The sequence below is a fragment of the Poecilia reticulata genome, chromosome 19 (genome assembly GCF_904066995.2).
Source record: "Poecilia reticulata chromosome 19, P_reticulata-male-v2, whole genome shotgun sequence".
Classification (NCBI taxonomy): Eukaryota; Metazoa; Chordata; class Actinopteri; order Cyprinodontiformes; family Poeciliidae; genus Poecilia; species Poecilia reticulata.
The window spans coordinates 16562366-16588174 of NC_088848.1; the positions used below are offsets into that span (position 1 = coordinate 16562366).

General features: G+C 39.1%; 1 protein-coding gene across 1 annotated transcript in view; it reads left to right on the top strand.

Moving 5' to 3' along the window:
• grid1b (glutamate receptor, ionotropic, delta 1b) overlaps positions 1-25809 on the top strand; it is a 437216-nt gene that overhangs the window by 118539 nt on the left and 292868 nt on the right. The window lies entirely within an intron of this gene.

The window sequence follows — 25809 nt, forward strand, 5'->3', positions numbered from 1 at the left end:
ATTAGTTCCTCCTGTCTGTAAATACGTCCACCCTCGGTCCTCGTCTCAATGCAGAGAGAGCAGGGTGAGGGAAGGAAAAATGGTCAGCAGCTGGTTTTGAAAGGGTGAGAGAGAAAAATTTTGAAACACTTGAGAAAAAGCACAGAGGGAGAGAGATTGATGACCGGATGGCGGTGGCTCAGCAGTTGTCGTGATGGAAAACCCCGCTGTTAGTTCCTTGATGAAAATGAAGCTCATTCTTCTCTTGGCTTCTCTCTCATTGTGTTTTTCACTTTTTTGCCTCAAATTCTTGGCTTTTATTCTGGGATCTTCATGCTAAGTTTCTCTGGCCGCTGTTCCTGCTCTGTGAACAAGCCTTTTACTTTCACATGTTTCACTTTGTACTCTTTTACCATATAGAAATTTCTCATTTCTTTTTTTGCGTTTTTAATCTATAATTTATATATCATCTTTAACATTGTCACTGCACTACATCTCTGATGGTAGATCATAGAGGTGTGCCGATCAATCGGTCACCGGTCATAATCGGCCGATTTTCGTGAAAAAGTACATGATTGATGATTGGCGATCGTTGGCTCTTGTTGCCGATTCCAATCACCTGCATCTCATTTCGCAGCCTGTCTGTGCAGCTGGTCTTTCCTTCACACTGCGCAAGCGCGCAGCAACAAATCCTAAGCGATGTGGAACTATAACGCACTGAGTGAATGGGGAAGTTTGCATGTTGTGGCGGAAAATTGAAGCACGTCAAAATGCATCAACACAACGAAGCTAATACGACATGAAAACAATGCCATACTTGACGGAGTTTGGCTACATCGAGGCTCACTACAGTAAAAAAGACATATGGAGGATCAGATGGCAGGTAAAGCAGCGCACAGCTACAAACACTCACCCGGATTAGCATGACGGTCAGAAAGCTAAACAAATAACCCGCAAAATTATTTAAGTCTTCGAGCTGCGATGTAAGACGCTAGTTCTGCTCTCGCTGTTGAACCGCTGCTACGCTACAGGTAGTAATATTTCACAGACCGAGCGCCGCTTCTGCCCCACCTGGTAGTGACTCACACCGAACCTCTGCTTAAAGCTGCAGCATCTAACCTAAAAATTAATTTGCCATACGTATTAAAACTTTCGCTGTCCTAACATGAGACAGATAATCTCTAAAAAAATAATCGATCTCCTCCCTGCTCTGCATAATTACTCCGCTCAGTCAGAAACAGCCACTAGAACTAGCAGTAATCAGCTAGCCGCCATGCTATCAGGAAGTTTTCATTCAGTAACTCAGGATTGTTTATTGTAATGGAACCTGTATTTGTCTTTGAATGTTAAGTTTTATACTTTTTTTGGCAATGTTGAGAGGTTTTATTTTGGCTCTTTGAATTATTTAGCCTCTTCAGAGCCTTCATATGTTATCAGTCTGTTAAAGATAGTATTATCAATAGCAGTACCATTTGCAGAATGTCTGTTTTGTTTAGTTTTCTTCTTGGAAAAAGCTATTAAACAAGTTTTTGTCTAAATTAAGGTGAATTCATGGTTCCTTTTTCCACATAATGTAACCGGTAGTGTTTATGATAAAACATAAAAAAAATAAAAAAATTATGTGATCTATATCGGTGATCGGCCCTCATGGGTGAGCGGTATCGGTATCGGCAGGAAAAAACCTGATCCGCACATCTCTAGTAGATTATGTTCTATAAAACTTTCTCTGGGAACCCCCTCCCACCCCACCACCCCTCCCAAAAAAAAACGTAATTACAATTTAAAAAAAAAAATGTGTTTTATATTCCACAACATCTTTAGCTTTAAATAGGAAAAGCAAGATCAGTACAAATCAGACACCACTACAACCCAAACTGTACAGTTGCTACTACTAAATAACATTTCAGAACGTATGAAAATACATTCAATAACATTGTATTTCAGCAAGTTAGAAATCTGAAGTAGATGTAAGTACTTCATTAACAGATCTTGCTGTGGATGACTTCCTCGAACCTCCAAACTTTGCGAATTACAAAATGTTGTGACCAAAAATAACTTTGGGTAAAATACCACGTTGGGTAAAATATCAAAAATCTCTGTTCTCATCTAGTATATACAGGGCTTTATCCTTGATATTCTCTCGTTGCCATGTCTGTAGTATTTTGAAGTGCTACAGAAAATAGACGGAAGTGTCGGCTAATATACAGAGAACATTGGCTTGCCGAAGCACTGTAACACAAAGTCCGCCATCTCCTTTAGTTTTTTTGTGTTGCAGTATTTTTGGCTTTCTGTAGAAAAGACAAAGTGTAAAGTTTTTTAAAGCTGTAAATGTACAGTTGGCAAACCTCTTGCTGAGTAGCCATGTCTTGCAGAGCTTCTTATCTAACTAAATGTCCAATTTCATTTATATTGAAGCTGCACCGTTTGGTCTCCTATTGTCCCAAAACTAAAGACGTGTTTCATTGCTGAACTAGATGACTCTTCATTGAACAGAGGTTGTTTAAAACACAGTTTAAATAATAAAAAACAACTTTTTCTTGACAGTGAATCTTGCTCTAATAGCATCTTGGCATCTATGGCCATGTTTCATCTAGATTTATTACAGGTTCTTTAACAGAAATTCTCAAACGCAAAGTTTCTGAGACTCTTTCACAGTTGCACCTTTGAAAACGAGGCATTCAGAACACAAAGGCAGATTGGGACATTTTTCTGTCAGATTTGAAACTACTTTATGTGTAGAATTTGGAATATTTAGAAATGCCGGTGCACTGTTGACTTCTAAGGGGCCAACTCCCTCATCATCCTCTTGACGTCTGAAATCCTATCAGGGCCCTGGAGTATCGGAGCATAATCAGAACTAATGCCGTGAATTAAACCCGTCACCGGCTGTCGCTCCATCATGTCGCCATGACAACAAGCCAAACACTGAAAGAATACCTCTATGGCATGAAAACCCAGAGTGATGGATCATTTTCGCTCAGCCTGCTTGTTATTCATAGTTTTTACATAAACTCATTAGAAACGGCGTTCTTCATCACTTGTGACACTTTGACACTTTTAAAGACGGATCGGTCGAGTGGAGAAGTTGAATTAAAACAGATGAATGGATAAGTGTGACTGTAACACAGTCACTAACCAGGCTGAAGGCTGAGCGCTCAGGGTGAAACAAACTGTCATCATCGGTGAGTGACGATCCAAACGCCGTCGGAGGCTAGCAGCCAGCTGGCCATTAACACTGGAGAGTCTACGGGCTGCAGAACGGGTCGCTAAACTCAACGATTATTGAAGGGGGATCATATCAGCGTCAGAGAAGCTATTTCACTGCTGGCGTTGGTTTGTAAATCAAAGCACATCGATATCGATCTCCACACAGCCGCCGCTGCCACCGTAAGGGCCTCCGTGATGGATCTCCTTTAATTTATCCGTTCGGTCGGCGAGGGAGATGGAGGACCTGCCGCCATTAACTTCTAACAAGCCGCGCGAGGCTCCCAAACCGAAAAACGCTCGGCTAATTATAAAGTAAAGGTTGTGGATGTGCGCGTGCTGAGGTCAGCTCGCTGGGGCTCTGCTGCTGTGTCTGCGTCACGCCTCAGAGATGGTTTACATCTATATCATGTTCTGTTCTTATTATCGTCACAGACCGCTCCGTGTGGAGTTATTCCTCACACAGCATGAGGGGGGTGTCACCGACAGGACAATACGTCACGGAGAATAGAAATAGAAATGCAAAAACTATGTGAAGAGATCTGCTTCCAAAGATACTGGGGGGGGGAACTAAAAAAATCTATCTATTTGAATGACCAGTGGCAACGAAAGCAGTAGTGTCAGCAATAATTTATTTAATGTTCGTCTCTCAATGGTCTGATTTGTCTTTTTGGTACAACCAAAGATTGTTCTGCATTTATTAGAGACACTTGTAATGCTAATGTAATGACGTAAAACTTTTAGGTACAGCTAGAAAAATAAAGAAATCACATCCTTTGAATCTACAAATTTTGAACAGAGACTTGGCACCGTACCAACAAATCCTCCTTTATCAAACGGTGATGTTTTTGTACAATGTAATACTTATGTTAGGTTGCAGATTTGTTATTTTGAATGCAAAGTGCGATTGCTATTTTTGTTTTAACCCTGAAAGTGTTTTTACACAATTGTTTTTTCTCTTATAGGTTAGAAATGTTGTAGGATTTGCTCATTTTTGCGCAAAGTGACAAGTTTGACTACTGTTGGTATCCAAGGTGAAGATGTTTTGTCTAAACATTTTATGCAAATACAAAGGAAAATCTACAAATAAATAAATTTAGAGTATTGTGTGTAGGAGTAATTTGGACACAAGGTGCAAATAAACATTTTCTTTCTGCAACTTATGTTTCCATACATCAGTTAAAGTCTTGGTTGGTTGTTTTTTTTTCCAATTCTTTTATTTTTTTTCGATTCTGCACAACTTCAGTGTGAATTCTGAAATGGAAGAAACATTTTAATTTATATTCACAAAAGAAAATAAAACACTCTTGCCTGTGCTCCTCTGACCTTACAGTGCTTTATTGGTGTTTAAATGAGACTGGATGGAGACGTGCAACAATTGGAGGATATTAATTACTCTCAGTGAAGTGGAGGGATTTACCAGCAGATGCTGCATCCCTGCAAGTCGGAACTTTTGCTTACAAGCTCTGAATCTGATGACGGCTTCATTTTTCGAATGGCTGTTAAAACAGATTAGACAACCAGAACGACTCGACATGACTCAGCTTTCTACATGCTGACAGTTCCAAAAATATTATGCTGGGCCTTTTCCCAAATCCGGACCCAACAGATTTAGGGATGACCCGACCAAACACCGACTCTTTGGGAAGATGGACAGATACTGTGACTTTGAGGTTATCATTTCCTTTTTTTTTTTCGTGTGCTAATCATTTTTGCATACATGCTTAAAAATGTAAAACTGTAAGCGGTAATTTACTGCAGCCATCTGTCTGAACAAAGGTTGCTCAGATTACTCTCTATGGGAAGAGTAATCTGGAAGAGTCATTCCAGCAAAAGGCTAATTAAGACTTTGAAAAGCAGCGCTCTGAATAATTCATTGCGCAGCACAGTTGGTGTACGACCGAGGCAGACATCGTGACATTTGCCATGTCTCATCCTGTGGATGTTTTCATGCCTGTCAGAAGCATGTTTGTGGCTGAAAGCAGTGTGTTGACAGCCTGTGTGGGCAAATCAGGGCTGACACAGAAATGATCCATACATATGGGATTCTATACAGTTCCTTGGTTTAGAAAATTCTAAAGCCGAACAATTTGATTCATGAATACTTAAAAAAAAATCTAAATAAAATGGGAAAAGCAGCATTCATTGTAAACAAACCAGACTGGGCGTTTACAGCGCTGCAATGTGATTTCTGTGGACTCAGTTGGGGGGAAAATCATGCTGCTTTTCAGTTCAGGAGAAGCAGAATATCGTGGAGAGACTGTTTCCAAAGAAAACTGTGGATTTATTAAAGTCTGGCACGTTTTTTTTTTCTTTTTTCCTTTTTCTGTCTGATCGTTGAGAGTGTGAAAACTTGTCAACTGCCACCTTTTTACAAGAAACTAGCCCAAAAAAAAAAAAAAAAAGCTTAAATAACAGATTAAAAGGCAACATATTGTGATTAAAATAACCTCTGTTTTTGGAATTTGTCATCTGATACGAACATAGAGAAGGAAAAATAAGTTGTTGTTTTTTTCCTGATGTTTTCACACCAACAAAGAATGGAGAAGTCTGCAATTGTCACCACAACTACACTTTAATCTGCCTCTTTCCCCCCCAAGAGATTATACAGTATGTTTTGACATAGTGAATTACTAATGCTAACCTTTGGCTCCATTCACACAGGAGGCAAATGCCACCCAAATCTATTTTTTTTCTGTCCATAGACAATCCATATCTGACTTTTTAATGGCAGACCTAAGCACCTCAAAAAAAAAATCTGATCCATATGTGGTGCTAATTGGATACACATCTGTTTGTTTTCAAAGCGTCTGCAGTCCGAAAGGTCATGCTGCATCCAACTTTCACGTCATGAACAATTGGCATTCTGTAAATATTTTATTTTCATGTGCATGACATATTCTTACTCCAGATTCAACTAAAAATGATTAAGGGTGACTTTCTGCTCATCATCTTAACTGGAGTCTTCATTTCATTTCAGTCGACTGACTACTATTGAGCAATCAAGCTTTTCCTGTATTTAAAGAGAAACCAACCCTTGCCCTAATTTCAAGAATTATCCATCTTTAACCAAACAAAGTCTATGAAAAGAGGTTTGGATTTTAGGTGATTTTTTGGGTGGGTAAAACTCTAGCAGTGTAGTAGTGGGTATTGCCTCATAATTTACATGCAGATATATTTTTTTGTTAGCCGTTCCACTTGATCGGCTGAGCTAATTGAATCCTGAAGAGAAGGGGTCAAAGAGCTAAACCACTGCAGTGGTGTTGTCGTTTGCTCATGTCTCTTCCAAATGAGATCATTTATTTTTTCCCCGAACCAGGCTTGTTCTTATTGGAGTGAAATTGCTCTGCAGCTAGCTGGGGGACGAAAAGACATTTAATAGTCTAACTCATCTTTTCTTTTGAAGTTACTAAATGACAACTTTCAGAGATTTGGATGCATACGTTCTTCAGTTATTGTACCATGATTTCCAGACTACTGAGCAGACCTGAATATATATCAAAACCCGTTGTGGCCGCATTGTAGTTCAAAGCATGTGAAAAAATGTAGAGGTCTATGGAACAGAAATTACAGTAAATTTTGCGGTGGGATTGCCTCTCATCAGAAGGTTTCTGGAGAAAGGTTACCCCCCCCCCCCCCCCAATCTGATTTGATGGTCAGACATAAAAAACAAAAACCCATTAAGCTGTTAGGCCACAATGATGAATATAATGTCTAGAACCATCAAATTGAGGCTTTCAATCCTAAGAACACGTTACCAACTCCCCCAGCATGGTGGTAACAACCTAGTAGTGTTGGGCTTATTCACTTCCACTGCTATGTGCAAAATTGGGTATTCTGACAGGACAATGACCTCCACGTGTTTTTTAGTGGGTATAGCAAGCTTATGTTGAGCTTCTGAAATGGTCTTCCCAAAGCTCTGATCGCCATCTTAATAACTGGTCAAAAGTTCAATCTGTGTCAGGAAACCCAATCATTGAATTAAGGTGGTCAATTTCTGTTGAGAATCAACAGGAACTTGTTCATGTCTACAGAAAGTGTGTGGTTGAGACATACTTGGACATTTAACTAATTCTTAGTATGTTTGTGAGTATAAACTTCATCCTGTGAAGATTTGAAAAAAAAAATCTATCCTAAATTTACACTGGAAAAAGAGCTGTTCAAATGAAAGCCGTAAATTAGCGACGTTCATCCCCACAATAACCGTGGAAACTTCTAACGCCGTTGCATGTTTCTGACAACTTCTTGTTTGTTTTTTATCATCTTTGTAGCACCACTTTAATCTTCTTTACTCAGTCATTTTATTGATGTTTTACATCAACGTCGCCTTCGTGAAGTGCCATTTTATCCCGTTTTTTATTCTAAAGCATAAACACAGCAGAGGTTATTAATCCTTTTTACAAGTGGTAATGATTTTGCCTCCTGCTGGTTTTCCAACTGATCTTTAGCTGTCTTAGTTTTATTAGCGTGCCATTATTTCTCACCACACATGGCTTATCCTGAAGTAGAACTTTCTTCAACCCGTTTGTGTGACTTAATCTGCTCATTCAGAAGAATAAAAGCCTGGCTATACCCCCGTGGTCCGCTTTCCTCCCTCTCTGAAAACAGTTTGAAGGTCACAGTAGCTCCTTGATGGCTGCTGTACTTTTGATTCCGGCTTCTTTGAGGCATTAGGATGAAGGCTTAGCGCTAACACCACCAGAGGGGTCTTATTGGCTCAGGGAGAAGATTGGAGCTGTAAGGCCCAACAAACAGCTTTGGAGGATGACCGGTCGTTGGGTAATTCACAAGATAAGAGGGCAGAAAGGCTGCATGGAAACATGACATGGACTCTGACGTTTAGGACTCTTGTTTCGGGTGGATGAAAGCATCTTAAAGCAATTACAGACGGGATCATTTATGAGCTGACTGACCACACTGTGAATGTCCTGCTGCATGAAGCATGACAAAAGAACACCACTGTTCATGTGTGATCTCCGGTGACCCCTTGGGATAATGCTATGCAATTGACATTATTCATGTCAAGCTGGGGTAGCTGTTGGTCTGCATCTCAGTTTGAGTGTTTTTTTTTTATCTGCCCTGCTTCGTTTTGCGCTAACGTATTTCTGCTTTTTTTTTTGTCTTCTCTGGATTTAAACTTTGAACTTTTCTAGGCACTCGTTTCTAACACAAATCAAATTGTTTTATTCTGCACATATTCAGAAGCAGCGAATTTAAATGGAGCATTTAATTTCTCCAAATAAACGTCTCTCAAAAAGTGATCTCGGTAGTTTCAATTAGTGTCGGTGCGACAAAGACTTAACACTTGCTTCACCGTTTTTTTTGTGTGTGTTTTTTTTATTCTGGGAATGAAGTGATAGCTTACTGGCATCGTTATCAATGTTGGGCATGCTCTAAATTTAAAAATGAATAATAATAATATGATAACCTGCTCGAATTAAACTGAAGACAACGGATCGGTGTGGTGTCACTGTTGTGTTCAGACCAAATTCATAAAGAAAGTTTATGTTGCCATGTGGGCTGCCCAGTTGGGAAAAATTCTCTGACTCTCAAATCGTTGATGCCTCCGGGGTTGGGTTCATTACTTTACGCCCTACAGTGAATTGGATGCAAAAAAGAAAAAAAAAAGATCCATTGGGTGCAGATTACTTTCACAGCAAATAGTTTGGATGAAAAAGTACTGTTTGGCATTTTCATGTTGTCAAAGGCCCAGGCTGATTTAACAAGAACCGATCCAGATTTTGGAGCAGAAACATCCACATGCTACGTTGCATAAAAGGGCAACGTAGCTACAGGTCAGATCCGAATACATTTTACTCAATAACATCAGAGAATATAATACCAACATAATCGAAGCTACTGAATGGTGTACCAAATCAACAAACAAAAATGATTTGTTCATGATCAAGTAAATAGGAAAACTACTTTTGATGCAGGTTCTGTTGAGTTTGCATTTGAGGAACTGCAGTTTCTGTTTTTAGGACAGCAGGCATCTGTGTTTCAGTTTTACTTCCTGTCGGTCTCTCTTTGTTGGCCGTCTCTAGCTCTGATGCTCATCTTTGTTCTGCTCTCTTGGCTTCGCTCAGTCTCCTTTGAACAAGACATTAATCTCAGTAGGACGGGCCAGTTAAATAAAGGTTAAGTAGATAAAACAAATGTGTAATGTGTCCTTTGTGACATCTTTACCCATTAAGTCTAAATGGAAAATCAGCAACTCCTCACTTCCTCCTCCTCCCTATGATGGTTGGCTGAAATAATAGCAACTCTAATAAAGAATTTTTAAGAGTCTTTTACTAGGTTAATAAAATAAAAGCAGCCCTCAACCTCAGGCATTGACTTCCAGCCTTACCTTTGAAACAGACCAGCACTAACAGACCTCAGTTTTTGTTTCCGTTAGGCTTGCTGATGTTGGATTAATTTCCATGACTGTTCAGTTTTGCTTCACTGATTCAAAATCGGACTGCGTGTCTCTCAGTTGATCAACCAAATCATAAACTTGATGTTTACATACCTTTTTTTTTTTTGCTTGTTTCTCCCCCATCTTTACATATCTCAACTTAGACTTTAAAATCGGTCGAATTTACTCACCAGTGTTTCTCCGCGAGCCTCCAGAAGTCTCAACTGTTTTGGTGTGATGTAATTTGCAGGCAGCATGCTCTCTTCCTCTGCAGTCTGAATTTGGGACGTTCCTCCTGCACTGAGATGTCTGCTGACTCAGACCTCTGACGCGGATGAGCTCCCGATAAGGCTCAGTGTGTTACTGGTGTACTGGAAAACTCTAAATCAGAGACTGGCTTCCGGAGCTGACACGCACAGTTCTGGTCCTGGCCGTGGTCCAGCAGTGACCCTGCTACAGATTCGGTGAACTCAGAAACCCTTCATGTGTTCACTTCAGACATTTGCACTATTTATTTCCCACTGATTTCGAGCAGTGTAATGTTATATTAAAAAAATATTTATTCCAGCTTCAACACTTTGGAGTGTGCCCACTAGGGCAACACCTTATTATATATTATATGTTCTCATTTCTAGAAAAATAATCATCTGTTAGAAAAATCAGATGAAGTTTTGATTTTTTAGGGGGGGGGGGTTGTCTTAATTCCTGCCTCAGTGGATTTAAGGTTGTTTGTTTGTATAAATTGTATAAATGCAGATGGAGAAGTTAGTTTTAGAGGCTTTTCAGAAATTTTCTGTGGACATATTGTTCATTTTGACACAAGTGAATGAATCTATCTGCAAAGAACAAGAATTTGGGTTTTTGTAGAGATTTGCTCAGAAACTGGAACACAACTCTACAGGGAACAGTCAAATGGAAATAAACCTTTACCAGGGCTGGTATTCTGATTGGCTGACCAGTTCTCTAGCAAACGTAAGAAAACCCCAGCAGAGGTTTCGAGTCTTTCAGAACACTCTGGGTGTCCTGTCTTGTCTTGATTTATCAAACCGTATTTCAGTTCGTCTTTCTGGCAGTGTTGCCAGCTAAGGTGTTTAGGCTAATTACTTCCTTTCATCTGGTTAGCACCTACACCTCACTGCTCATACAACTGGAACCAGTAGTGTACAAACACAGCAGGGTTGTGATGAGGTCTGATGGCATGATGTATTGCTATATTAACCCCTTTAGCGGTCCTCCCTAAAATCACTTGCCTATCAGACAATGGTTACATGAGGACAGTGGGGATCCCACGACACTTAAGAGGTTAAAACACCGTTGGTAAAACTGACCCAGGTACTGTCGGTTTAAAACTTTGTCTGGTAAATTAAGTCTAAACCTTTTGTTATGAGGATCAGATATGAACACCCTGTTGTTGCTTGAAACTCTTTTTCTGAAGAATGGAAGTAGATTTTGAGTCGTCTTGATTTGACAGTCGGGTGAAAGAATTGTCTCATTGGGCTGCCTCGAAATATTCCTTTTCTATAAGTCAGTTTTATTTAGTTTTTCTAACAGTATTTGTATACTTAGTGGACACACACCATTCCACGTATCGACGGAATATGAGTAATTTGTACACACTCTGAGAATGCCACAGCTACTTAATCATTAGCTACTATTGATCATAAAGGCAGTTCCTATTTAAGCCTTCTTAGCATCACTAGTTAGGCTATTTCACGATTTGCAATTTGTCTGGACTTTATTCGATCATCTCCAGTTCAAAGTCTGTGAGCAAAAGGAATTCCTAATATTTAGCCAGTATTGCTAAAATCTCATCTCAAGTCAATATCCCAAAACTATCTGGTCTCAAAGCTAAACATGACCAGCATACAAATGATTAAGTAGAATAACTTGGTCAAGTCGAACGCAAAGTACGTTTGACATTAAAACCTGAACTTCGGTAGCATTTGCTACCTATGGTTAGAATTGGGAAACATTAGACTTCAGTCACTTTCAAACGCCGTTTGTGTGCGACTTACCCACAGGCACTGTTTCACCCACAACACAGCGTTTTACCCCTGTTATCGGCTCCCTCTTGGTCACCGCCTCAAAACAACCTCAGTGGGATTCTGCTGCTCTCCATGTGGACAACCACTGCCAATGACCGTTTTGCTTTAATTAGAATCTACCACCAAGTTCCATGATTTACCCAGCTGTCTGGGATAATCTTTTTCTGGAGAGCTATTGATTCCTGCATTGTGGCCCTAATTTGTGTTTAGCTCGTCCTAGACCCAGCACACATTCCTCTGTGAAAACACTAATTAGTTATTGCTGTGGCTAAGAGAGGCTGCTTGGATTTTTAATTTCAGTTTTCTAAAAATCGGGATTGTACATAGTTTGTCTCTTGAGGATGAGACACCCTGCTGTTTTATTTATTATATATATATATATATATATATATATATATATATATATATATATATATATTTTTAGGGTTAGGGTAGGGTAACCCTACCCTAACCCTAAAAATATATATTTTGCACCTTCTTTCCCTTCTGTGTGCCTTTTTTCATGTGATTTGAAAGAAAAGTGAAAATGTAACTGATGCAATCGGAATTAGCTGAACGGAGTTGGTTTAAAGAAAAAAAGATTTTTCGTGCATTCCTGCTTCGGAATGAACACCGGCGTCTTGCCGGCTCTCTGCACAACCTTTGCTTGGCTTAAATGAACCGTAACGCCTCTACCAAATAATTAATTTCTGGTTCTCTCTCCTCATCTCTCCCCCTTTCTCTGAACCCTGGGCTTGTGGATTTCACAGTTCAGCGAAGTTGCAGGGAATGAAACAGTAATGGACTCTTGTTGCCATTTGTTTTTGAAGAATAAGGGAATAAGATGCAATTGGGACATGAAGAACATCTCTTTCTGTCTATTTGCAGCTTCCTGCTTCTCCTTTCTCTGATTTTTAAAAAAAAATCCGACTTCTATGTTCCTTTTCCTTGCTCAGTAATTTTTTACAGGTAAAATTAAAAACAAAGGTGAAATCCTGTCCAACTCCGCCTGCATTGGCTGTGTCAGAGCAGAACATTACACCTTTTTGAAGTCTTGACAATGTGAGAAATATCCATGTCTAAAAATATTGAGCATGAGAGTTAATGGATATTAATAGTTGCACAAAATAAGTAGTTTTAAAGTTTTCTTATGTTTGATGGTTGGATTTTATGTTGTAATGTGAGTGAATAAAAAATGTGCACAGAGACTTCCTGCAAAGCAGAAGATTACATGACACATGGAGTTTTTCCTGGCTGCTTCTTAAAATTAAATATTTTTTTTCAGTAGAAAATCACACTGCATTGCAAGAGAAGCTTGTATGCTATTATCATAAGTATAAATATCACATTGTTTTTGACTTTGTAAAGCCATTTCTCAGTTGAATCGTTAGAATTCATTTAAATTAGTTGGTTTCCTTGCATGAGCCGTTAAGCAAATTAAACAAATCTCCAGTAGGTGTGAGTCTGGGCATTGGGAAAACAAATCTGAGAGCTTAATGTTAGCCAGCTTTATCCATTAAAATGTTTGGGAACATTGTCAAACTGTATCCAAGCATTTACCATTTACCTGTTGATCTGAGGTGAAATTGAACAATTTGGATGCAGTTGTTCTCCTTTTATTATTCCAAACATATTGTTTAATGTGTTTAATGTTTAATGCCATGATTATCAATTGGTAAAGTTTTATTTTTATTTTTTTAAAGATTTTAAGTCCTTGGTGGCTCAGTTTGAAGTCTCCGTCAACCTAACTAACACTGTCACACTGTCTGCCTTCAAATAAACATTCCTCATAAAATAACTGCGTCACTAAGCAAAAGTTAATACAGCGTGGCCATACTTGTTTAGAAGTTCTCAATTACTCTAATTTTACAGATTTTGGTGAATGAATGTATATAGAGGAACCTGTAATTCACAATATATTCAAACATGTAATACGATGTATGAAATTTGCACCCTGAAAACAAAAACACATTTAAATAAATTATTAAAGTCCAAAATTATTGCAATCATATCAATGAAAAATAACTGAAAACGTTGTTACTGTAACAGTATTTACAACACAGAGCGTTGAGGCAGTCTTTGGGCCGGTCTCCTCCTGCCCATGCGCTCCCTCTCTCGGACGTCTTGTCCTCGTATCCTCCAACGCTCGCTTCTCGAGAAGCTTTGAATGAGGAAGGAGGAAGAATGGCGCGTCTTTTGCTCGATAATGTAACGACCGTTCTCCCGAGGACGACCTTATCAGACGCGCTGTCTGTTCATCAGTTTACAAGCAGCAGAGCCGGGAAGGAGGGAAGGACAGGCCCGTCAGGTCTGCGATGTTAACGATTTACGGGCCGCGGGTTTACTGCCCTCGCTGGTGAACCAGACAAACCGAAGGTCTGATGGAATCGGATGAGACGAGGTCAAAATATTATTTTTTTTTTTTTCCGTGAAGGTGAAAAAAGGACTGAAGTGATGGTAGAAGACAAGGCTAATCCCAAGTCTGTGTGGGGGGAAAACAAAGGGATTAGATGAGTGATTTAAATTTTGTATGACTGAAGAAGTCTCTATAAAGTCTCCAGGACATCGCCCTTGCATTTACAGAATTCAGCTGTAAATCTGATTCACTAGTCTTAAAATACAGGAAGCATACTGCATTTATTGAACCTTATTTTTTTTGTTTTGTCGGTTAAAGTTTCACCCCAACCAACAAAATCTATTTGTATAACCATAAAACCCTCCAGATCTCAGTCTCTTTCATCTGATGTAGTCTTCTGTGTACACGTAAACATTAACGTCGTTGATTGGAGGCAGACCCAGCTGGAAATAAGTGGTGGGGGGGAAAAAAACAAAACAAAACAAAAAAACAGCTGTAGATCTGTCTCCTGGGCCCAGTGCCACCAGTAAAGTGTTTGATGTGCATCAGTTCACTCCATCCCCCTGAGGTTCAAACACACACTTCAGTTTGTGTGTGGGGGTGTGTGTGTGTGTGTGTGTGGGTCGCCTCTTGTACAGTACTTTAAAAGCATAATTAGCCACAGCGTGTACAGTGAGGGTCACGAGTTGGTCAGTGGGGGGGAATCATCTCATGCTTGGTGCACAAAGTTTTATAAAGTGAAATAAATTTGATGATAAACCTTCTTCTATTAGGATGAAGTGTTTCCATCTTTTCTCAGATTAATGCAACTTGGTTTAATGGGAACAAAATGAGTTTTGCAAAACAGTTGCTGCAGGATTTTACATTTCATCTTGAGACAAATTAAATAACGTCAGTATGTCACACAGAGCACCACCCTCTGTTCCTTAGTCCATTTAGAACGATTCAGTTTTATTCATAGAGTTGTACCTCACAATCTAATAAACTACACATTACATAGATGGTAAAAGTAGTCAAAGACTAGATTAATTTCAAAATTTGAATTTTTTTTTTTCCAAATTCACAATGAGTAATTTTATTAAATCTACCTTAATTCCTTAGACATATTTTAATGTTCTTCCACTGTGGCCGCTTCACTTTAATCTGATCTCTTCTTTACGCTGATACCTTACAGACCAGGAAACCTAAAGATGAAATGATTCCATTGATTAAATGTATCACCCAGATCAGCCACAGAGCGATGAGTGGAAGCGGAGAAAAAAATGCTTTTTTCTTTTTAACAAGACGAGATCTGCAGTAGAATCAAAAGTACATCAGGAAAAACGTCTCCCTACTTCAAGCACAGAACCTCAGGGAATCTAATAAATAAAGTTACTTCATAAGTTTGTGGAAAGGGTATGTGTATCATCAAATCAGATCAGGCTTGTTTGGATTTTCTTTTTTCTCATAAATGAATGTACAGATTGACTTTTTGCATTTACTTATGTAAACTTTTTTTTTTCTTACATAAAAATCAAGTTTGATCTCAAACACTGAAACACGAGAAATGTGCTTAAAAGGTGGAAATATTTGACAAGCCAAATAAAATAAAAATAAAATAAAAATGCCCCAACCGTCTTACGAAATAAATGTTTCACTCATCCCTCATGTTCTTATCTCACCAGCACTTTTAGCTAATCCAAACAACTCTGTGAGCCATCGCCTTGTTTACCGAAGTGCATTGTTTTCATTGATGTTAAATACATAAAGTATTAAACACGATGGATTTCTGGGTTTAAAAGAGCCACAGACTCTGCACAGATATTGGATAAAGGATGTCAGAGCATCATTAATGGGAAGCTGAAGCTTTGACGCACACGGTTATTTAAAACGCCTAAAGCTTTGAGGTTGACCACAATTAAACGTGACATTTAAATCCACCAGTCACTAATATTCCTTAAATACATTTTAAAAAAGTCAAAAATCCACTGTTGGAGAGGATAAAGATGATTACCAACACATATATTACTGCTTTAGTATTTGAGAACCAGCGCTTAAATATAAAATTTCCACTCCCTCAGAAATGCCAGTTAAGTATAAAGGAAGGGTTATGTATATAAAATTGCCATACGAGGTTAGAGGTAAACAAAGTAAGGAAACCGGAATGGTGAAAGCCAAAATGTCATTGTTTGTCATCCTTCTTCATGCAGTAAAAATGGAAACACGAGCACAACATTTTCCATCTAGAACTCGTTGAAGATGAAGAAAAATGTTTAGGGTTTCCTGAATGCTTAGAGAAGGTCTCGTCTTTGCAGGTTTATGACAAAACTGTTTAAAGGATTCTTGGCCGATCGTTCGTTTTGTGTCTCGGCCACCTGTATTTTTATTTTTTTTTGTGAGCTGTAACACATATTTTGTTTCAATTTTTTTTAGCTTGTAAAGTGATTTCTAAAGCTTTAGAGTTACACGTGCCACAAACGGAATCAACTTAATCTTCTTAAATGCTTTGACAAGATTAACCACCTAATTTGAAAAACAAGATTGAGGGTTTTCCTCTGCAGCTCAAACCCCTGGTTGGATTACATTCATAGAAACTATTTTAAAATTTCTAATCCTGTGAAACAGAGATGGCGTCTTTGCGGATTCCAGGGTGCCAGGACAACACCGATAACACCACAGGGGGTTAAATTCTGAAAGTGTCTTACAAAAGTCATTAAAAATTTCTTTCATTATTTATTTCTCCTCAGCAGCTGAGTTTATTAAAACCCTGAGAGTAAAATATTTACATGAGCTGCAACAAATTAAACACAACACAAAGAAACTGAGACAGAACTCAAGATTCAGCAGAAAAAACAAAAAGTTAACTCGGACTCCATGAGTTGTATTTATGAAAAAATGTGGATGCAAAGCCAACGTGTTTTAATTAAGCTTTCTTGGTGGTTAGAAATATAAGCATACGTCTCGGCAGCGTTCTGAGGTGGCGCTTCCTCGTCACCCTCCGTTTCTTCTTCCCGCCCTTCGAGTCGTCTCAGCAGGCTTTATAAATAGCAGCGGCGGTTTGAGGCGTTTTGAAACGAGTCCAGCCTCGTTTGTTCTGTTTGTGCAGCGAACTCATTCATAATGTAGAGTTCAGAGTCACTGCTCTTCTACAGCAGCACACACCAGCAACAATTCTGCCTGTAAGCAGCCATAAACGCATGCAGACGTAGGCACAATGCGCGGTCCACGCATGAGGATTGTGCTCTCGCTACATGATTTATTCTTACTGTTGCGTGCCGCTGCTGTGCTTGAAATACGAGGCCTGCGCAATACATATTTACTCTGGTAGAACAGTAGACGTATATTAATATTTCCCTCCATAATTCCCTCCACCTCTGCAGACCCAGGGGCATACGAGCTGAACCTCGTGTCTAGATGTCGTGACACGCTACAAGCAGCAGAATTAATATTTACAGAGATCAGGGTTCAGCATGTATTTACTTGAACATAAAAATAAATCACAAAGCTCACTGGAGAGGAGGCTGGAGAGTAAATACAAACAGGGCTTGCGAGATAAAACGCCTGCGGGGCTTTAGAGGAACATCCGACCTAAAGGGGTAACAAACACCAGAGGATTATTTTCCAGTCCAAATGGGAAGAGGGGTGTCTTAAGCACCACCTTATGATTAAATGTTGTAAAGTTGAAGGCTGATGGGAACATGGAGCTTGAAATCTAACTGCATAAACTGCAAATTTAGTCAGAAATGCCCATTTAAATAAAAATAAATAAATCCCCAAAAACTTGATCTGCATTGAATTAGAATCGATACTGTCTCATAACTGTGCCATTTATCTTAAAGGCTGAGATCATTCCAGATAAAAATTTTCCCTCAATTTCCCACAGCTGTCTCTCAAATAAAGGCCGCACAAAGAATTTCCCTGGAGGGACAGTAAAGATTTTTCGACTTGACTGGACTCTAGATATCGTGATCTACTCGTCATTTTTGTTTCATATAAGTGACACGGCGAATTATGATCGCGCAAGGACTGTGACAGTAAAATGAGAAAGTCCTAAATAATTTCAAAGTACCAACTTTGGCATATTGTTTTCTCTCAGCCTCTTGATAGGAAAGTCAAACAGAGATGAAATTATTCAAATTTGTAGCAGAGAGGCTCAGACAACTAACCTTACAAAATATCTTCAGGTATTTCTGAATTATTTTTAACTGAACGACAAACATAAAATAGGTAAATTGTTAACTTATTTTTTTTCTTATGAATGTGAAGTTCCTTGTCTACCAGTCTCATCATATGCAAAAATACACCTTTTTTACTCTGAATGTTTTTATTCATAGTAGCAGGAACTAAACTATTATTTTACCTGCCTTTAACTGCCCTTAAGCCTGAAAATGACATAATTACATCAGACCTTCATCATGATAAAGACAAGTCATTGTCTGAAGGAAAAACATTAGTGTTTCTTTTTGTCCACCAGCTGATGTACTTCCCTTTTTTTTTACGTGCTTAACATTTATAAGCAGTCATGGGCAAGAAAAGTGCAGGCTGTTAGCTATTGAATATTGGTCTTTATCGGCTTCCTTATTGCATTAACATTTACCATTTTCCCTTTGTCGGATCATTTTACCCCACGGCACCTCGGGTTTTAATGAGCAGAGCCATCGTCTGAGCGGATGTCCTCGGTGCCTCCATGTCAGTGCTTCATTTTCTGTTCTTGAACAAATTGCATTAAGTGAAACCTGCGGTTGTGTAAAAGTTTCCTGTTCAAACACAGGGCTTCAGGGCACTGAGATGACTAAATAAAGGAAAAAGATTTCACATATCTGAAAATGAAGAACACATTTGTCCATTCATCCAACCATCAAAAACCCTAAAATTATGTAACAACGGTTTGACGTTTTCTTCTTCCTCATCACCAAACCTAATGTCAGATAATTTCTATCATCGTTTGACTTGCAAAATTTTGCAGTTAAACTGCGGCCTGAAAGCCGTACAAGTTCCTTCGACCTCTAAGCAGAGAGCGCAGTTAGGGTTGGGTGCAATTTGGAGGCGTGGGTGATGGGGTATTGAATTATTTTCCTAACCTAAAATGTGGATCGAAGGGCTTGATGTTTTTGATGTTATAGTGTCGAGATAACTAAAAAAATCTTTAGACTAACAAGTTAACCACTTTAATTTTCCAGTGTAGACCAACTGATTACAGCAACCTGAACACCAATCACGCCAAATCAACAGATTTTGCAGATGTTGAACTGCTAGCGTGCCTCACAGCTTTTTCTTATAAACCGTTTCCCCCCTGACTCAGAGCCGACAGTTGTTTTTACCCCGAAGCCTGACTGACGGGAGGGCAAAGGGATCCTGCCTGCTTGCCTGCTTTAAATGATCGTTGACGTCCATTATCTGAAGGGTAATTGGTATTTGACTCAAAAAAAAAAGTCCTCCTTATGGTTTTGTATTATTCCACTCTTTCATTTTTTGAAAATGAATTTGTGTTTTCTACTGTTTAGCCAGGGGCAAACATAACTCATCACTACAGATGCTGCACAGAGAAAAAGGGGGGGAAAAAAGATTTTTTTTTTCATACTCCCTGCTGAATTAGCATTGTGTTTGCAGTTAAAATGAAAATGTCGACTGAAATCTGTCTCCTCATTGTCGCAGCTCTTTTCATTTAAAATCTCTCTTGATCTCTGCTTTTCTCCAAATGATCCCCAGCTGATAGCTGTAAGATATTGCATCTTATGTACAGTGAATAGATGCTGTCAGTCTGTATTTCTGCTGCTGCTCATGTTTCCAGAAAAACAACAACATGCATGCGCTGGGTGCTGCTACTGCAAAACTGCAGGTTTTTATCACAGAAGTCAGACATGCAACATGAACACCACAACTTTTATAGAGACCATAAGAATTAATATGTAAATATATGTGTCCTTATTGTGCTGAAAAGTCCCTCTATTATTTACAAAGCCTTCCAAAACGTTCTTGTTTTCTTTTCTAAAACATGAAACGTGACAATGCAGCCTTGATTCTAAAAGCCTTTTATCTGGTTTGTATATGTCGTCTTATATTTGACAGTAAGGTGCATCTTTTTATCTATATACTCACGCATACACACAGTACACATTCACATATTAAACACAAAGCAAGTAAAACAAAGAAGGACTCAATGTTAAAGTTCTTCCTTGTTTTTTTATTTTATTTACGTAAATTGAAAACAAGCATTACTTTGATATTTCCTCAAAATCAGATTAATTAAAGACAGAAAAATAATTATGTCGTGCTTAGTTCATAAAATACAGAAAAAGAAGCAGAGTTGCAAAGAAAACATGTTAAGGGCAGAAATAGCCACAAGAAATATCACAACAAAGACTAAACGAGCTAATATTAGCCTGTTACCTTTCTGTTTACACCTCCCATTGGCCAAATCCTCAGCAAGAAAATGTCATCTGTGTTTTATGTCATATGTTACACTTGAGAGTAGCTTTATAAACCCCAGACAATACTGTTCAGAAATTTAGGAGAGAGAAACTATCAGTTGTCGTCTAAAATGAACAAGACATTATTAACACGATTATTGGTTGTTGTAGAACAAATATTTTATGCAAGAATTATTGAGGTGAAAAGCTCTGTCATGGTAATTAACATCTTGCACAAGATGGGAGTCTAAGCGCTAACACAACTGTCTAGGTTAAAGTCTCATAATCACGTCACATGCTTTATATTTGAAGATTAAAATGCACTGTTCTCCTCTTGCAGGTGCACAGTCACATCTTTGGAAAATAACTTTCAGTTTTGTATTTTCATTTAGCCTTTTACTTTACCAGAATAAAAAGCCATTTAAAAGATATTTAGATATTTAAAACCTCTTTCAAGGGGGAGCCCTGACCAAGAGGCAGCAAGGAATACAAGACAAAAACTTACATGGGTAAAAAGTGTGCAGACTTTGGCAAGTGTATTCTACAAAGGCCACCAATCTATTCAGACATTAGCCTGTTTCAAAATTTTCCGCCACATGGTCAAGTGGGTTAGATTGAACCCAAACACTCCGATCCAGAGACCCGTTTCCATGACGAAGCCTCGTTGTACAGTAGCTTGCGGTGACTCCTTGTACAGGCTCTTTGATCAGATGTGATTCAACCCCTCAGCTATGATCATAGGAAGCAGCGCCAGCATTAATTTCAGACCTCGGTGGAGACATATTATTCTGCAGGAGAAACCTTTGAGACCAGTGCAACGCCAAGCGATTCACTTCATCATAGTAGAACAAAAATAAATGGTGAACTCGTTGGCAGCTGACTGAGTTGGACCCCTTCGTGTTTCGTTGTCTTGCTTTCCATATATTGAAGATTGCTTCAGGTTGGAGTGTCAGTCTTTCCAGTAAGCACACAGTTACTTCAGACAGTTTGGTCACTGATATATATTCAGCATCACAAATAGCCCCCTTGGATCAAACTAGATTGTCTCCAAGGGTCAGATGCAGAAAGCTTCATTACCCAGTCGCTGACTGGAGCAAATTTCTCCCTCCCCGCCATCGTTCCCAGTGATTAAACCAGATTTATTAAGTCCAACTCTCACTTCCAACTGTTGGACCGTGCTTGTCAAGTTTCTGTCCCTGTTGGGCCGGACAGCTCCCCTTGTTGGGGTTCTGTCCTGCTTCTGGCAGTCCCAGCGTTCCCCGGCGCTCCCACTGTCAGAAGGATTAATAATTACACATTCATCCATTATTCATCTCAGACATAAGCTGCTCAGAGTGGTAAACATGGGCTCTTGTCAACACGCAGCTTGCTTGACTTTCTATCTTTTTTTTTTCTTTCTGAATATTCACTTATTTATGTGGGACACTCCATTACGCCTTACAATGTAGCACATCAGAGATTGACCTCTGACCTCCACTCATGCTACCAGAATAAAGATAAAAGGCAGTCTACTTAGAGAACCTAAGAATAAGAAATAGCTTGGCCATTGGCTGATATTATATTAAATGTCTGACATTGAAAAGAAGCAGGATTACACTCACCAACCACTTTATTATGTTGGGCTTGGTTGGGCCGTTTTTTTGTGTTTGTATTTCAGGACTTGACAAGGTGGAGTAAAAGCAGATACTGATTAAAATAGCTAATCAGAAAAAAAAATCTATTGAATGTTAGCCATGCTGATTTTGAATCTGTTAGCTTTTCTAATTATTAGCGATTAATTCAAGGTTTTTACAAAGAAAATATTTAACACATTTACTTAGGTGCAAGACTAAGGATTTTTCTTTTATCAACATTTTTCCTGTTTTCATTGATTACACTTTGCTAAGTCTACCAAGCGCTGCCCCGCCCTTTGTCACCAAAAATAAAGAAAAAAACAAGCACAATAAACCTCCAAAAAGTTTTTGAAAATGTTGAATTATCATTTAATACAGCAGCTGTGCAAAACCCTGTTTGTCTATTTAGTACATAATTGCAGAGACAAACGACAAGTCCCTTCAGAAATAACTCTTTTCAGTTTTAATAAAAGTAAAAACAAAAGTGGTCCTTGTGCTCTCTCAACTGCACAATGTTGTCCCAAATGGCAAAAAGTTTTGACACTTGGTGAGATACTTTACTTCTTTCTTAGAAGTTCTGTTGTTGGATCTGTTTGGGTTTGTTTCATTTTTGTCTTAAATGTCCTCAGTAAAGTAAAGTCATAGAAACCGGTCCTGATTTCCTGGTGAATCCTGACCAATTATTGTCCAGGTGTCAACCACAGAAATAGGATATTTATGTAGGTCTTTTGCCTTTGGTTTTTACCAATTCTCAACATGACATGTTTTCTTTATATTTTTTCATTCTTTGTTTTTCTTGTCTAACAAGCCATACAAACAGATCAGCTCTTTTTTTGTTGTTGTTTTTTTTCCCCCTTTCTGCTGAATGCAAATTTGCGGTTCTTTCGTAACGGCTGCCTAGTCGTTCTTATTTTCCATCAGGATGGATCAAACCTCCACACGCAGAATGTGACAAACTATCATACTTTCATCTCAGAGTTTAATCCAGCAAGGAGTGCAGTTTGCCTGTTTACCTTCTGCACCCGCACGTAATTAAGCTCCGGAGAACACCTGATCTGAAGCATTGAAACCAAACCGGTCCAAATTTAATGCCTATGAAACATTACAAGTCTGTAATGTCTTGTTTTTAACTTTCTCCTTATGTAAAATGTCAGGTTGCAAATATCAGCCTGAGCGCCGCCTGTCAACGCCTCCTGACACGTTTTCTATGTGCCACTCCAACAGGAACTAATAAAACTGTCAGGGTGACGAACTTGGCTCCAGAAATTATTTCAGTCAGAGGAGTGTCACAACAATTTAGTGTCAAATGTTTTTTTTTTTTTTCTTTTTGCATCTAGCCTATCTGACTGAACCACAGAGGGCCGAGTTGTTTTGTTTAAAATAGAGTTTCACCTTTCTGTAGAGCAGCAGATTGATTCTGGTTAAAACCCGGAATCACCAGTCAGATCTGAGAAAACATTTCTATACGTTTTATTTTTTATTTGCCAAGATTAAGATTAAAACTATTTAGTTTTATAAATCGATGAAACTCCAATAATGCCTGCCACTTTGTTTGGTGAAGCTCTTTGGTAGCCTTTTCTTTGAACTACATATTTTTTTACATCCTTTCTTAAGCGTTTAGAACAAGGATCACATCTTAAAGGCCCAAACATTAATTTTGTTTTGTTTCATCGGCTTAGGATTCTTGTCCATTTAAGATGAATCTGCAATTTGGAAAAACAGTTGAGCTGTAGCTTCAGTTATTAAATACATTATTACCTCATGATGCCGTCTATTTTGTGAAGTGCACCAGTCCCTCCTGCTGCAAAACACATGCACTGCCATGCCCCATGCTTCGTTCTCTGAATCTTTATCAAACTTTCTTTTAATTTTGCATTTGGAGTTTCTGACAGTATTTTCACAAGGTCACTTGCTTTTGTCATGATGTTGGTACATATGTTACGTTCTGTAGAATTTTCCATTTGATCATTTTGTCGCTAAGGGGCTGAAGCTTGCGCAGATGTGGCGTTATCTTCTAGGATTTGCCTGATTGTCTTAGGGCATTGAAATTTAACTGTATTCAAACTACTGACTTTGAAGAAAGTCACACAAGATTACGGCAAAACATCTCTCACAAATAGAAACAATTTAGTTGTCACAACTGGCAACAGAATAAGTTTGATGAAGAAAACATTATTAGCTGAAGAAAGTAAAAAAGGCAGCTTTTTGTTCTTTTTTTTTGGCTTTGTGTCCTGAACTGAACGTTTTCAGTAAAGGAATAAAAGTGCAGATCTGACAACTTCTGAGCGCCATGTTGTTTAATGCACCTCTCACTCTCTGAGATCAGTAACATAGATGCATTTTACTAACCACCCTACATCTTTGTTGTACAACTTTTTATCCGGGACATATTTGGGCGAAGATCCACCTGCAATGCCTCCGAAACGTCCCCCGTTGCTGAATGCAGCCTGCGTGGAGGACCCTCGCTGACAACCAGCCCCGGCAGGCTTCATCACGGAGGATTAGCGCTTATTAGAGCTGAGTGGAGACCATAATGCACCACAGGTGGCTGGCTGAGCGACCTGCCAGCGTTTGGCTTGTTGGCTGAAATGGATGGGAGGCCAATTATCACCGCATTCACACCAGAGCAGGCAGGGCGCCACGGGCGGCCCTGCTGTGTCTGCTCCACTCAGAGGGTGAACAAGAACGCCGAGATGCTCGGCATACCTAAAAGTCTCAACAAACGAAGGGGTCAGGTCATCGTCTGTGCCGTCAGATGCCAGAATCACTTGCAACTTCTACGTTCAGATCCCACTTGTTATCAAATATATTCCGGCTTTTTGGCTTTTGCTCTATATCTTGCAGATTTGACAATATTCTCGATTGAAGCAAAAGCATTCAGTTTAGTTAAATCAGTTTAATTTAAAATTTTTGTTGGTTTTTGTGTGCTGAATAAATTATTGAATCGTTTTAAGTGTCAAAATCCTTCAAAAAAAAAAAAAGTTATTTCTCATTAACAGTTGCTGAAATCAAATAATTTCTCCTCTGTTGCATCTGTCAGGAGGCAAAAGGACATGCTCAGTTAACATTTCGGTCCAGCAGGGCTCTCTGGGGAAGCAGCCCGAGCTTTGCCCTTTAAACTCCTCTGTTTGAGTTTAGCTGGAAATGCTCCACGCCCCGCAGGAAGGGTATCACGGATAAACGAGAGGTCGGAGGCGCTGCGGGGGTCGTGTAATCCTGACCGGAGCGCCGAGGACGCCACGGACCACTCTTAGCATCCTGCCGTGGCGAATTAGTGTTTAATCACAGAAATGCCAACGAGCCAGAAAGACTTTTCTGACCCTACATGGGGCAGCTGAGGTCAGACAGGTGCAGAAGTCTCACCATCGCCATGTGGAGGTCAGAGGAAAAAAATAAAACATCCTGACAGCTTCCACCGTCCAGCAGGGTGTGATTCAGTCACCCAAAGTGAAAATCTGAAATATTCTGGATACTGGCTTTATAAAATTTCAGTTAATCTAATCTAAAAAGCATTCTTCCACTCTGAACTTTTTACAACAATGCACTTTGACGTATTTTACTGGAACTTTATGATGCAGCAGTGGCTGCATCAGCAATCAGCAAAGCAGTCGATAAAAATAGGCTGCATACGTTTGTCTACGAGCCAAAACTGCCTTGTTAGATTTAAAAAAACAGTTTGGGTACATAGTCAACCTATTGCATCTCAGACCTCTCTAGAACATTTCAAACTCCATGACTGCATTGGTGCAAAATTGCACTTTTTAAAAATCTGATATGACAGGAATTTATAATAGAGAAAACTAAGTAGGAGCAGTTAATTGCAGTAGCTTGGTTCACTGAGAATTAA